Source organism: Bubalus kerabau, chromosome 13 (genome assembly GCF_029407905.1).
Source record: "Bubalus kerabau isolate K-KA32 ecotype Philippines breed swamp buffalo chromosome 13, PCC_UOA_SB_1v2, whole genome shotgun sequence".
Taxonomy (NCBI): Eukaryota; Metazoa; Chordata; class Mammalia; order Artiodactyla; family Bovidae; genus Bubalus; species Bubalus kerabau.
In genome coordinates this window covers 33,294,725-33,307,525 of record NC_073636.1, presented here as the reverse complement: position 1 = coordinate 33,307,525, position 12,801 = coordinate 33,294,725, and the positions used below count along the sequence as shown (strand labels likewise).

At 39.5% G+C, this 12,801-nt stretch overlaps 1 protein-coding gene across 6 annotated transcripts in view; it reads right to left on the bottom strand.

The window, feature by feature from the left end:
* CACNB2 (calcium voltage-gated channel auxiliary subunit beta 2) overlaps positions 1–12,801 on the bottom strand; it is a 428,799-nt gene that overhangs the window by 47,936 nt on the left and 368,062 nt on the right. The gene's annotated exons all lie outside the window — the stretch shown is intronic.

Below are 12,801 nucleotides of genomic sequence, written 5' to 3'. Positions count from 1 at the left end.
AAATACAAACATACGCGCAATAATGGTTGTCTCAGTTGTTGTTTTTCTTCGATTTGGTTCTTTATGACAAAACACCCTCTTAGTATTTCCAACATGGGAAACCTTTGGGCGCTCAGCCACATACACCCATTTCTGAACTAGAAAAAGGCCATTGTACTTTATGAAAGCACTCCAAGCAATGAAAGTAAAGATGAACTACTGAAATATGTGTTTACAACATAAAAACTTGTAACAAATGGAAATCAGGAAACATACATGAGGTTGAAATGCCAAGTTCTTGTGTTTCAGTGAAAAAGACTTGGCCACTGCCATATCCACCCCCAAATCTACTTTAATTAATAATAGAAGATGGAACTTCCCTAGTGCCCCAGTGGTTAAGAATCCATCTTCCAATGTAAGGGACTCTGGTTTGATCCCCGGTTAGGGAACTAAGATCCTACATGCCATAGGGCAACTAAGCCCTCATACCGCAACTAAGACCCAATGCAGCCAAAAATTAAAAAAAAATTTTTTTTTAATGACATAATTCCAAAACATACTATGTTTTGCATGAAAAAAGAACCAAGGAATATATCTTATAACTATTAAAAACTATATTCATGGCTGCTGGGTATCATGAAAGCAATGACTTTCTCTTCTAATATTTGTCCTCCTTGAGTTTTCTCAGTCACTAAAGATGATAACATTTAATAAGTTATTTTTCATTATTTGATGCTTTGCAAATTTACAGATGCATTTTGTCCTCTATCAAGCAATACTTGCTTAATCACAAGGTTAAAAAAAAAAAAGGTAAACTCAGAAATAGTGAAAAGAGGTATTGCTCTAACTAGCACTGGGTTTCTTTCACAATGTGGGCAAGTGGATTTCTTCTGAGCTGTTGCTCCCTACTCAAAGAGCTCTTCATCAGGACTGCTCATGAAAGATGAGGGGGAACTGGAATAGAAAGAATCCATCTTCACTTCTGAATTTTCCATAGTTAATCTGTTCTAGCTGACTACTGTCTGGGTGAGGACTGAGTTTAGAAGAGCCATGGTTACATAGATTTATCCACAATATGCAGAAAGGAGGTCCAGGTCCTAGACAAAGGCACAGTAGACAGGAAGGGGACTGAAAGGCATGAAATCCGATTCGTGACATCCTTTACGAATTTTAATAATAGAAGAGGGCTGTTCCTCCTATGGAAATATGAACTTTAAAGAAGAACAGTAAAAGTTGCCTAATAGTTCTACCACTGAAACACAATCCTGGTTTTTTTTTTTAATTATTTATTTTTACTGGGAGGACAACTGCTTCACAATGTTGTGTTGGTTTCTGCTGTACAACAGCTGGAATCAGCCATAGGTATACATATGTCTGCTCCCTCCTGAGCCTCCCTCTCTCCCCACCCACCCCTCTAGGTCATTGCAGAGCACTGAGCTGAGCTTCCTGTGCTAAACAGCAGCTTCTCACTAGCTAGCTATCTTACACATGGTAGTGTATATATGTCAATGTGTGACAATGTGAACGGTATTTCAGGGGAAAAATGGAAATATCATTTTAAATAATATATAAATTTGTTTCCCATCAGATCAGATAAGCCAGTCGCTCAGTCGTGTCTGACTCTTTGCGACCCCATGAATCGCAGCACGCCAGGCCTCCCTGTCCATCACCAACTCCCGGAGTTCACTGAGACTCACGTCCATCGAGTCAGTGATGCCATCCAGCCATCTCATCCTCTGTCCCCCATAGCTATAACCATAATGTACCTAATTCATAACCAATTCTTAAAGTAACATAGTAGTTTTTCATGTGATACACTTCTTTTTACTCTACCATTTGAAAAATCACCTCGATAATTCAACCCCTTTTTCGATGTTTAGGTTTAGAGGTTTTTTCATTATGATAAATATTCTGCTTTGAAAAATCTTTGTACAAAAAGCCTTTTTCTATTTAGGATTCTCTCCTTGGGATAGATTCCCAGAGGTAGCATGAGTAAGCCATGAGTTATCAAGACCTTTTAAAATTCTATTCCAAACTACTGTCCAAATGGGCTCTGCCATTTTAAACTGCAATATATGTTGGTGCCCTTTTCCCTAAGATGCAGTTTTAATTAGACTCAGTTTTACTACTAGAAATAGGATTTTCTTGAGTATAATCAATCCACTATTGGAGAGAGTTTCTGATCCCTAAAATATAAATCCAAGATTTTTTTTTTTTTAATGACACAATCTCTCATCTCTCTCAGGGACTTCTTAAAAATTTCTTGGAGGATACAGAATTTAAGTGTAGCGCGTACACACACACACACACACACACACAAAACACATATATTTAAACCACTGGAAGACCTAAATTTTAAATGTACAACTCTGCCAGGAGCCGGTGAAGCATTCCACTCGTGACAAAGGTCATGAGGAAGGAGGCTTGGCATAGGCAAAGGCGGGATCGAGCCTCAGGAGTCCCCCTGGATATTCTCGAGCATCTACCCCCAAAAAACCAGAGTCTGCCTACTTTATTGCTTTGTGCTCTCACCTCTGACTTTACTGGGGGCTGTTCCCCACCACCATCTCGCTCTCTCTGTCAAAGAGTTAACTTACAGCTCCAATTAATAAAGTTCCTGGGCAATTAGGAGTGTTTAAATCCAAACCCCTCAGATAGCTCTCTAACTCGCCTGACAAGTTTACCCAGACTCAAGAGCATGGGAAGCTTAAGATATTCAAATAGCTTAGAGCCTCTCAGAGAGTTAGAAACTGTCAGAATAAAACTAGTAAAAGATTTCATTGATGAGCCAATGCTTGTTGCCAAGTTTTCACATCCCCTGAATTGTATCCTTGAATGTGTATTAATTAATATAGTTGGTATGTAGAAAAAATAAGTAGTGGCCTTGGTGTTAGTAACTTCAGACCCTTAAGGTAATAAATTCTTTCCTTTGTTGTAAACCCATTACACATCCGCCCTATAGGAATGCAATTTTATCTTCGGAAGATGGTGCCAAACCTTAAAATAATTACTCTTAGAGAAAATAAGTCTTTGTTGATAAATCTTTGTGTAAATCACCTAAACCATTTGTATACAATAAATTTGCAGGAAAGAAACCCTGGTTTTTGATAAGGATCAAAGCCTGCTGACTTTGCATCCCCTATTATCCTCTGTGTGTAACTTAGGGTATATAAGCCCCTGTTGAAAATAAAGCTATGGGCCTTGCTCACCAACGCTTGGTCTCCCCATGTCATTTTTCTCCTCAATTTCCAACTGAGTCTCCATCTGGAGTGCGGATATCCTCTGCGACCATGTATTTGCCTGGGCTTCTAAGACCCACTCAAGAAGGTGTCTAAGGTGGGGCACCTTCTGCTGTTCGAGAGGGCGCCTGCGGCCTCCGTGGTCAGAGCTAACATGGTGTCACGGGTTATATTGATTTTCCACGTAAACCAAGCTACTCAGCTTCTTTTCTCCACTGAATTTTCCTACTGAGCTATCCTCATTCTATTATTCTTTATATCTTTGATGAATAAATAAATAAATAGTCACCGACGCTGTCTCCCCTTTGAATACCCTGGATCAGCCGGGGCTGGACCCTGGCACAACTCTATATAGGATCCCATGAAAATCTCTTCTCTTTTTCCCAATGACCAACTTTTCAGACACTGGAGTGGTAGGAAGAGGGAACACTGAGAAAAGAAAAATAAAGAGGTGGTGAAGGTTAGCCTATAATAACCAGGACAACAAATGATGATTTTATGTTCTTAGATTAAGATTACAGTTCAGAGTGTGACTCCCCACCTGGCTCACCTCCTACAACCAACCATGCTTCCCTTAGATAAGGAGCTTTACACAGCAAGCTATATAGGAGCCCAGCTGGCAGGTTCAGGGGATGGACTGTGGGCAGTTCTGAGGCCACAGGACTTGATTTTCCCCACAGCCTAAAGAAGCTCCATTGGCATCTTAGAAGCCTGGCCCATGGAAGCCCCTAAACGCTGGTCAGAGATATGTTTTACGTTTATAGCGGGAGCAATTATTATTTTTTCATAGTCTTCTAGAATCACTAGACCTAAGGCTGTCAGAAAATAATTATTGTTAAATAGGAGATCATTAACTAAAAAATCTCTTTGGATCCAGCAATTCCACTTCTGGGCATATATCCAAAGAAAACAAAACAACTACGTCAAAGAGATATCTAGACTCCTAGGTTCATAGCAGCATCATTTACAATAGTCAAGACATGGAAACATCCTAAGTGTCCACCAACAGATGAATGGATAATAGAGATGTGAGATATACATGCACACACGCAGGAATACTATTCAGCCATGAGAAAGAAGGAAATCCTGCCATTTGCAACAACATGGATGGACTTGGAGAGCATTAGGCTAAGTGAAATAAGAGAAAGACGGTCTGCTCTCACTTACATGTGGAAGCTCAAAAACAAAACAAAACCCCCTAATCTCTGGTCATGAAGTAGGAAAAACAAATTATCACAAATTTATGGCTTTCTTTTGAGCTTGCCTCCCAAACAATAACTTAATGAATTAAGAGTGAAGCTAATCCTTTTAATGGCTACAACAATGTTTACATACAGTTAATTAAAAATGTGCTAATGATGGAATATCTACTGTTAAAAAGCAAAATGAAATTCACTCAAATAAGAATAAAAATAGAATTCTGATAATAATTAACAGTAACTTGAATTGTCAGGCATCAATTTCTTCATTTCTTAATAATTTCTTAATGCATTTTATTAATGTAAATAGCAAATTATGTTTTTCCATTTTCATTCAGAGACCATTAATAGTTAATAACATATAAGGGAAATCCATAGCTTGTTTTCGAGTCTACAATGGATTTTTCTTAAATATGAAGGGCTTCCAATTTGAAGTATTTTTAAAAGAAATTGAAAAGTGTAAAGAATTTAAATGACCCAGATGTCTATTATAAGAGACTGCAGAAAAGAGAGCTTAAAATTTTAATGAGTTTCTGATCCATTTTCCTGTACATAATAATTTCCTATAAAACTTGCTATGCTTTTCTATGATTTTAAATGACTCAAGTAGGACTCTAACCATTGAGTCTTACAATGGAATTACTCAGACAAAGATATGGTGAGGTACTTTCAGAAATAAGATCAGAGCTTTCTGCTTTATTAATACTTACCTATCATTGATCTTTTTAAAAATCTTTGGTAATTTATTATAAAGTATCAAGGGTAGTCTGAGAATTCTTTAATAGCAAATGAAAGCAAACCACAGTGATAAAAAGAATGTAACAACCATTTATGTATCCTGATAACTGAACACTGAATCAGACTGAATAAGCAAATAATCACAGATTTGTCATAAAATAAAATTTACATATGTAGTTAACTGATTTGAGAAATTCAAGTTTCCTATCTAAAATGGATTAATTTAATGAATATTTATTAAGTACATGCTTACTATCACATGTTCTTACCCTCACAAAGTTTAACCTATATTCCAGTAGAGGAGATATCATAAACAAGATAGTTGATGATTTCAAATAAGGAATAAAGTAAAACAAAGTTATATGAATAGAGTGGCCATGAGCAGAAGATGGACTGGCCGTGTGAAATGAGGTATTTAGGGAAAGCCTCTTTTGAGTTTTCAATTATCTCTTTATCCACCCACCCACGCATCTATCCATCCACCCACCCACCTATCTGTTCATCCATCCATCATTTATGTGCCAGGCACTGTTTTGGACAGTTGGATAACATCAATGACCAACAGAAACTAAGATTCCCTGCCCTCTAAGGGCTTACATTCCAGAGGGGGAGAGGCAGATTATAAATAATAGACATAATAATCAAATAAAGTATATAACCTGTTAGAGACAAATTCTGTGGAAAACATGGTAGGGAAAGCCAGGGTGCCAGGTGACGGGGCAGGGACAATTTTCCATGGTAGTATACGTAGCCTGCCTTGAAGAGGTAACGTTTGGACAGAAGCATGAAGAGGTAAGAGAATGCAGGTGCCTGAACTCCAGGCAGAGGGAAGAGCCAGTGCAGAGGCCCTAATGCGGGAGCAGGTCAGAGGAGCTCGGACAGGACAAGGAGCTCAGAGTGGCTGAGTGGAGGGGACCAGGGAAGCTAACAAAAGATGAGGTCAGAGCTCTCAGGTGATACCTGACTGTGTAGCTCAGAGTCAAGACACGTGGCTTTTATTCTAAGTGAGATGAAAATCACTGGAGGGCTGTCAGCAGAGGAGTGATGTAGTCTGACATGTTAAAAGGACTGTGATGGCTACTGAACTGAAAAGAAGATTTTGGGGACTTTGAATTAAAAACAGGGGAATCAGTTGGAGATGCTCACAGTAACTCACGTGGAGAGATGATGGTGGTTAAATCAGAGCAGCAGCAATAGAAATGGTATAAAAAAAAAAGTCCAATTCTGGATATGTTTTCAAAGTAGAATCAACTAAATCTGCTGATAGATTTGATAAGGGTGAGAAAGAGAGCCGACAATGATGCCAAAGGCTTTGGGTCTGAGCTGTGAGAAGGATGATGTACTCATCAGGTGATGCACAGGGGAGGGCTAAGTGCACAGGAGGCAAAAATAAAAAAGTTTACATCTCCTTTAAATCGAAGTATAGTTGATTTACAACATTATATCAGTTTCAAGTGTGCAATTAGTGATTCAATATTTTTATAGATTATACCAAAGTTTTACATGTTTTGAATGTGTAAAGCTTGAGATGATATGAAACATCCAAGTAGAATTTGGAAGAGGGCTCAAGGTCTGAAAGTTTGACAGAAAGATCTGGGCTAAAGATACAAGGTGGCAGGGACTTCTCTGTCAGTCCAGTCATTAAGACTCTGTGTTTCCACTAAAAGGAGCATGAGTTCAAGCCGTGCTCAGGGAACTAAGATCCTCCATGTAGCATGGTCAAAAGAAAAAGAATAGATATAAGTTGGTAAGTCTGGATGACAGTGCCAAGGAAATCAACATAAGTGAGGGCACTCCAACTACAAAAGTGCCTCAGCTTCCAGAGTGAAGAACAACTGCAGAGTGGAGAATGACTCCTGGTTTCCAGGAGGTAAGTGTCTCGAGGAGCAGGAAGTGGTCAACTGGGTCAGATACTGCTCATCAGTCAAATACTGAAGGCTGGCACCTGCCACATGGATTCACAACCTGGAGGTCGTTGTTGACAAGAGCCCACTCAGCTGCTTGCTGGAGATAAAGTCATATTGGAGTTAAAAGAGATTAAAAGGAAAGGAACTGGATACAGTAAGTATAGACAATTCTTTTAAGGACTTTTTCAATAAAGGGAAGAAATAAATGGGGTGACTGGTGGTAGGAAAAGTGAGTCAAGTTTTTTTTTTTTTTTTTTTCCATTTAAAGTAGGAGAAATAACAAATATCAATACTGATGGGAATGAGTCAGTAGAGAGGGAGAAAAAAAAATGTGACGATCTATGAACCAGAGGACAGAAGTGCTAGAACGTTGTTTTCGCTTTGACAGAGGAGGCAGTGAGATCCAGTGTGTAAGTGGAGGACAGGCCCCCAACAGAGGCAAGGGGGCAGCATGAACAAGGGCAAATTCTGGCCACAGAGGTGATGCGATGTCCTCCTCTAATTGTTTCCATTTCCCAGTGGAACAGGAAGATGGGAGTAAAGACAGGGCAGAAGGTATTGGAGGTTTTAGAAGAGAAGAAAAAACTCAGTGAAGTAATCCAGAGTGTGGAAGACTAAATGAACAAGGGCAGTAACTATGGTGGGACCGTCAAGCAGGACTAAAGCCCACTTGAGAGTCAAGGTCATGGATTTATAGGAAGCTAGCCATGCCATGTGGGAATGTCATGAGCATCATCACAGAGATAACAGATTAAAACCACTGCCCTCAGTTTTAAAAGATCATGGCCTTAATGACCTACTGCATAGCACAGAGAACTCTGCTCTATGTTATGTGGCAGCCTGGATGCGAGGGGAGTTTGGGGGAGACTAGACACATGTATATGTATGGCTGAGTCCCTGTACTGTCCCCCTGAAACTATCACAACACTGTTAACTGGCTATACTCCAATATAAAATAAAAAGTTAAAAGAAGATAATGGCCTTAAAACTACCATTCCCCATCTTGTTTTGAATTTTCTACAGCAATTTCATAGATGTGTCTATTACAGTATATATACAAATAAAGTTCATACATTTGGGAACATTTTAACCTACTTTCCTGAGATGATCTTTCAACTAGGTTATAACCCTTTTCAGGCAAATGATTTATATTCCTATTTATTTTTTATGCCAGCCTCCAAGCCTTTACCAAAGGGCTAGGTATACATTAATAATGGTTAAAGGACTGAACTAAAGGATTGATTCCTTTCTGTTAGAGGAATCAATCATCAGGAGCTTATCCAGCACCTACTCAAGGCAAAGTTCTGTTATCACGGCTCCAGGGCCCACAAAAATCGAATGGATGAATCATTATGGAACTAAGGTTGGTCTCATTAGGATTTTGTTTTAAATGATTAATATGCATATATGTAAGTGCAAGTGTACATATATGTTTATGAAATTGAAAATAGCTATATTAACTAAGAATCAAGCAAAGAAGCAAATGTTTGAAACAAAATGTGAAATAGTATCTCCTTAAACACCACTGAAATGAGTTACAATCCTGATATAAGTTAAATTTATTTATAAAGCAAAGATAAGGAATATCTGATTTTTCCCTTTTTCATAGATGATTAAAAAGTAGATAAGCTCTTGCAAACGTGTTTTGGGGAGTGAATAATGGTAATCCTTAAAATATTATATTCACCTGAAAAAACTGAATTGAAATACATTATTTCTGAATGCTGAAATCAGGCAGTACTCAAAGTTACAAAATCAATGTGCATGGTGAAGATCAGAATAATAATGATATATGGATCTATCTTTCTAGGTAGGAAGACATATAGCACCTTTCCCATTTGTTTATCAGAGAGCTCATCACTTTGGATCTGAGGTCATATAAAAGATTTAATTACCAGTCACCAGGAAAAGCAACCATCCAATAGATAAACTTACCAAAGGAGAAAGTGAAAGTGAAGTTGCTCAGTCGTGTCTGACTCTGCGACCCCATGGACTGTAGCCTACCACGCTCCTCCATCCATGGGATTTTCCAGGCAAGAGTACTGGAGTGGGTTGCTATTTCCTTCTCCAGGGGATCTTCCCAATCCAGGGATCGAACCCAGGTCTGCTGCATTGTAGGCAGACACTTTACCATCTGAGCCACCAGGGAAGTCATCAAAGGAGAAATTCTATACAAAGAAGAGAGAGAATATCTGCAATTTTGGTGCAGTCTGCCATCATTCAGTATTAGTAAAGCCTTCTCTGGACTTCCCCGGTAGAGCAGTAGGTAAGAATCCACCTGCCAATGCAGAAGACACGGTCCGGGATGAATCCACATGCCACGGGGCAACTAAGTCTCATGCCACAACTACTGAGCCAGTGCTCTAGAGCTGGGGAGCCACAGCTACTGAGCCCACGCACCACAACTACTGAAGCTTGCTCGCCCTTTAGCCTGTGATCTGTAAAAAGACAAGCTACAACCATGAGAAGCCCAGGCACCACAACTAGAGAGTAGCTCCCGCCTGCCCCCCCAGAGAAAAACCTGCGTGCAGCAATGAAGACCCAGTGCAGCCATAAAAATAAAACTCCACTTTCAATAACAGTGTACTGGCTGCATTTTCCCCGTGGAGCTGTCTCTCCCGAGAATGGCATCTTCAAAAGGCACTGCAGCTCCTCCAGGTCACTGGGGAAGAAACCAATATGGCGACAAAGTGCTGCACTTTATTTATTCTGGGTTATAAAATAGCTGTCTCCCAGCCTGAGAAGAAAGGTGAAGTCGTTTTCAAATAAGTCAACCGCTTAAGAAGAACAGAACTGTCTGTATTCAATTTTACTATTGATTAGTCTTACCAAGCAGGAGAACTGTAGTTCTTAAGTTATTTAGAATCTCATGGTATAAATTCAGGAGCAGGCAAGTTTTATTTTAGGCATGTTGTACAAAAAAAAAAAAAAAGAAAAAGAAAAAACTAAAATGCCTCAATTTGTTTTTTCTTCAGTTGTTATGGACTCAATGTTTGCTTAGAGATGGTCATAAGGGTGTGGCCCTAATCCGATGGGACTGCTATCCTTAGAGGAGAAAGAGGAGACCCCAGAGGCCTCAGAGGAAAGGCCATGTGAAGACACAGGGAGAAAGTGGCCGCCTATAAGCCAAAGTGAGAGGCCTCACCAGAAACAGTCTGTGATCAGAACTCTGAGAATACCCATTTCTGCTGTTGAAGCCATGCAGACAATGCCATTTTGTTACGGGAGCCCAAAAGACTAAACAGCTACCTTAAGCAAATCAATATGGGGGGGTCTATATTGCTAGTGAAATACACAAGTTTAATCTACATTATTTTAATATCAAAGTCATTTGCAACCAAAGATTACTTCGTTAACCAAAATCCCTATATACTTTTCAGAGAAAATCAGGAAAATGTCAAGTCAATCAAAATTCACTGCTTGGGACTTCCCTGGTGGTCCAGTGAAGAATATGCCTTGCAACACAGGGTACGTGGGTTCAGTCCCTGGTCGGGGAACGGAGACCCCACACGCCATGGAGCGACTAAGCCCACGCACCACAACTACTGAGCCTGTGTGCCACAACGTGAGAGTCCGTGCACCGCAAGGAAAGACCCTGCATGATGCCACGAAGATTCCATGCGCTGCAACTAAGACCCAGACCAGCCAAACAGATAAACACTAAAAAAAAATTCACTCCTTTTTTTCTAACACATCTTAGCATCTATTTTGTTTAAAATCCAACACCGCAAACTTCACAGGGCAGGATGCTACAGGATACAGGGTTCCTTCCTTAAGCCCATTGAGATCCTAGCTAGGAAACTTGTGTCTACAGCAGACCCAGCAGCTTCAGCTAAGGCAGCTGATAAGAGGCTGGGTTCAAACATACCTGTTCACTCTCTTTAGCTCTTGGTTGGCTACATTTTTGGTACAGCTGCTACCTCCAACTCCCGAATAACAACCTGACATTTCCATTCATTCTCTTTGCTTACCTGTTAAAATTTCACCCATGTGGCTGTTCCAATTTTTAGTTGGTTTTCCCTAATTTATACTATTTCTATTTTTCTGAAAAAGTAAAAACTTAAAAAACAAAATAAAAAGTGTGGTGGTGGAAGACCATCTCGACAGGGACTGAGCACAATGCTCTATGAAACACCTCAGTCCACAATGGGCAGCTCAGAATCATCCAGAATCTCTAACTCCAAGTGTTTTTTTTTTTTTTTTAATGTGTCGCCACCATGGTTCTCCTTACTATTTTTATTCCACGACAAGGAAAGGACTGAAAGAATTAAGAAGAATCAACAGGGGTATCCCTTCCAAACTACTGCTTTGCATTTAAAACTGTTATAAAAATGTCTATTCTGTACTGATTTAGAAAATTATACACTACAAAGAATACCCAAGGGAGCATTCTAAACAAGTACAAGGAAAGCCTTTACAAAGTACAGGCTGACAAATAGGGAGAGACACATTATATTTTTGTTTTAATTCTGTAATCTTCACTTTCTTCTTCCCTCCAACAGCTGCGATTTCAGTTAAGGCCACACAGTTCTAGGGATCCAAACTTAGGCAAGTCTGTTGTGTACTGACTTTGTTATTGTTTATTTCACACTGAGTGTTCTGTTTTTCTTCAATAGAAAAAAAAAAAAGAAAACAACCTTCAAAAAACCAGAGCAGAGTATCTCCAGGACCAAAACCAAATGTTTTGGCAGGGAATGAATCAGTGCAGAGAGCTGTGGGTGGCAAGTTCTGAACATGAGACCGTGTCTGGTCACTCTCTGGACACTTTAAAAATGTATGTTGCTACCCGTACTTATTGGTGTAAGATTTTCCCAAGCTTTGTGACTAACTAGCACTGTGCTGGAGAGGGTAGAACAGCATCCTGAAGGGATCCAAATTGAAAGAAGGCAGAAAGCAGCTTAAAGGGTGAATATTCTTCTAAGCATGACAAACGCTGAATATTAACTGGGTTGTATTTTTAGATGCAAAGTTATAATTTGAACACCTACCATTAAACTCTGACAATATCTATGTTACAGGATAAACTGAGGCATATAAAAATTTCCAAGGTTTTAAAATTATTTATTTATTTTTGCCTCACTGTGCACAACGTGGGATCTTAGTTTTGCTGATCAGGAATTGAATCCTCATCCCCTGCAGTGGAAATGCAGTCTTAACCACCAGATCACCAGGGAAATTCCTCAAGGCTTTATTTGAGCAAACATCGAAACAAATCAGGCAGCACCAAACCAAAAGTGTTGAGGGGCATTCCAACCAACAGGAGCTAGGCGTTCATAGAGAAAATACAGTAGCAAAACAAGGAAATCATGTGATTGGCTACAGCTTTAGTGTTGTGTTGTTTGGGAAAACCCAGTTGGCAGTTTGTGATTGATTGTACTTAAATTTTATTTTCTGGGTGAGCATGCACTTAGAAGTACAAGGCTCTGGCTTAGGTGTGCTTACCGAGGTTATCAAGTCATTAGAGACACTCGCCTAATGGCCTCCTGGTTTAATTACTTTAACACTTGTAGTTACTCTAAAGATTGTTGGTAATGGCATCTCAAAGATCTGCTCAAGACATTTTCAGTCAAGTCGGGGATATATCCAACTTCCCCATGACTTTCTGTGAGTCAAGGTTTCAGAGAAAGCAGATGGTTACTGGGTACAAATAATGTATTAACTGTGACTTACTTGAGCATATCCATGGCAATAGAAAGATATGGCTTAGCTTGGTAAACAGACTTATTTTCTCAAATATTA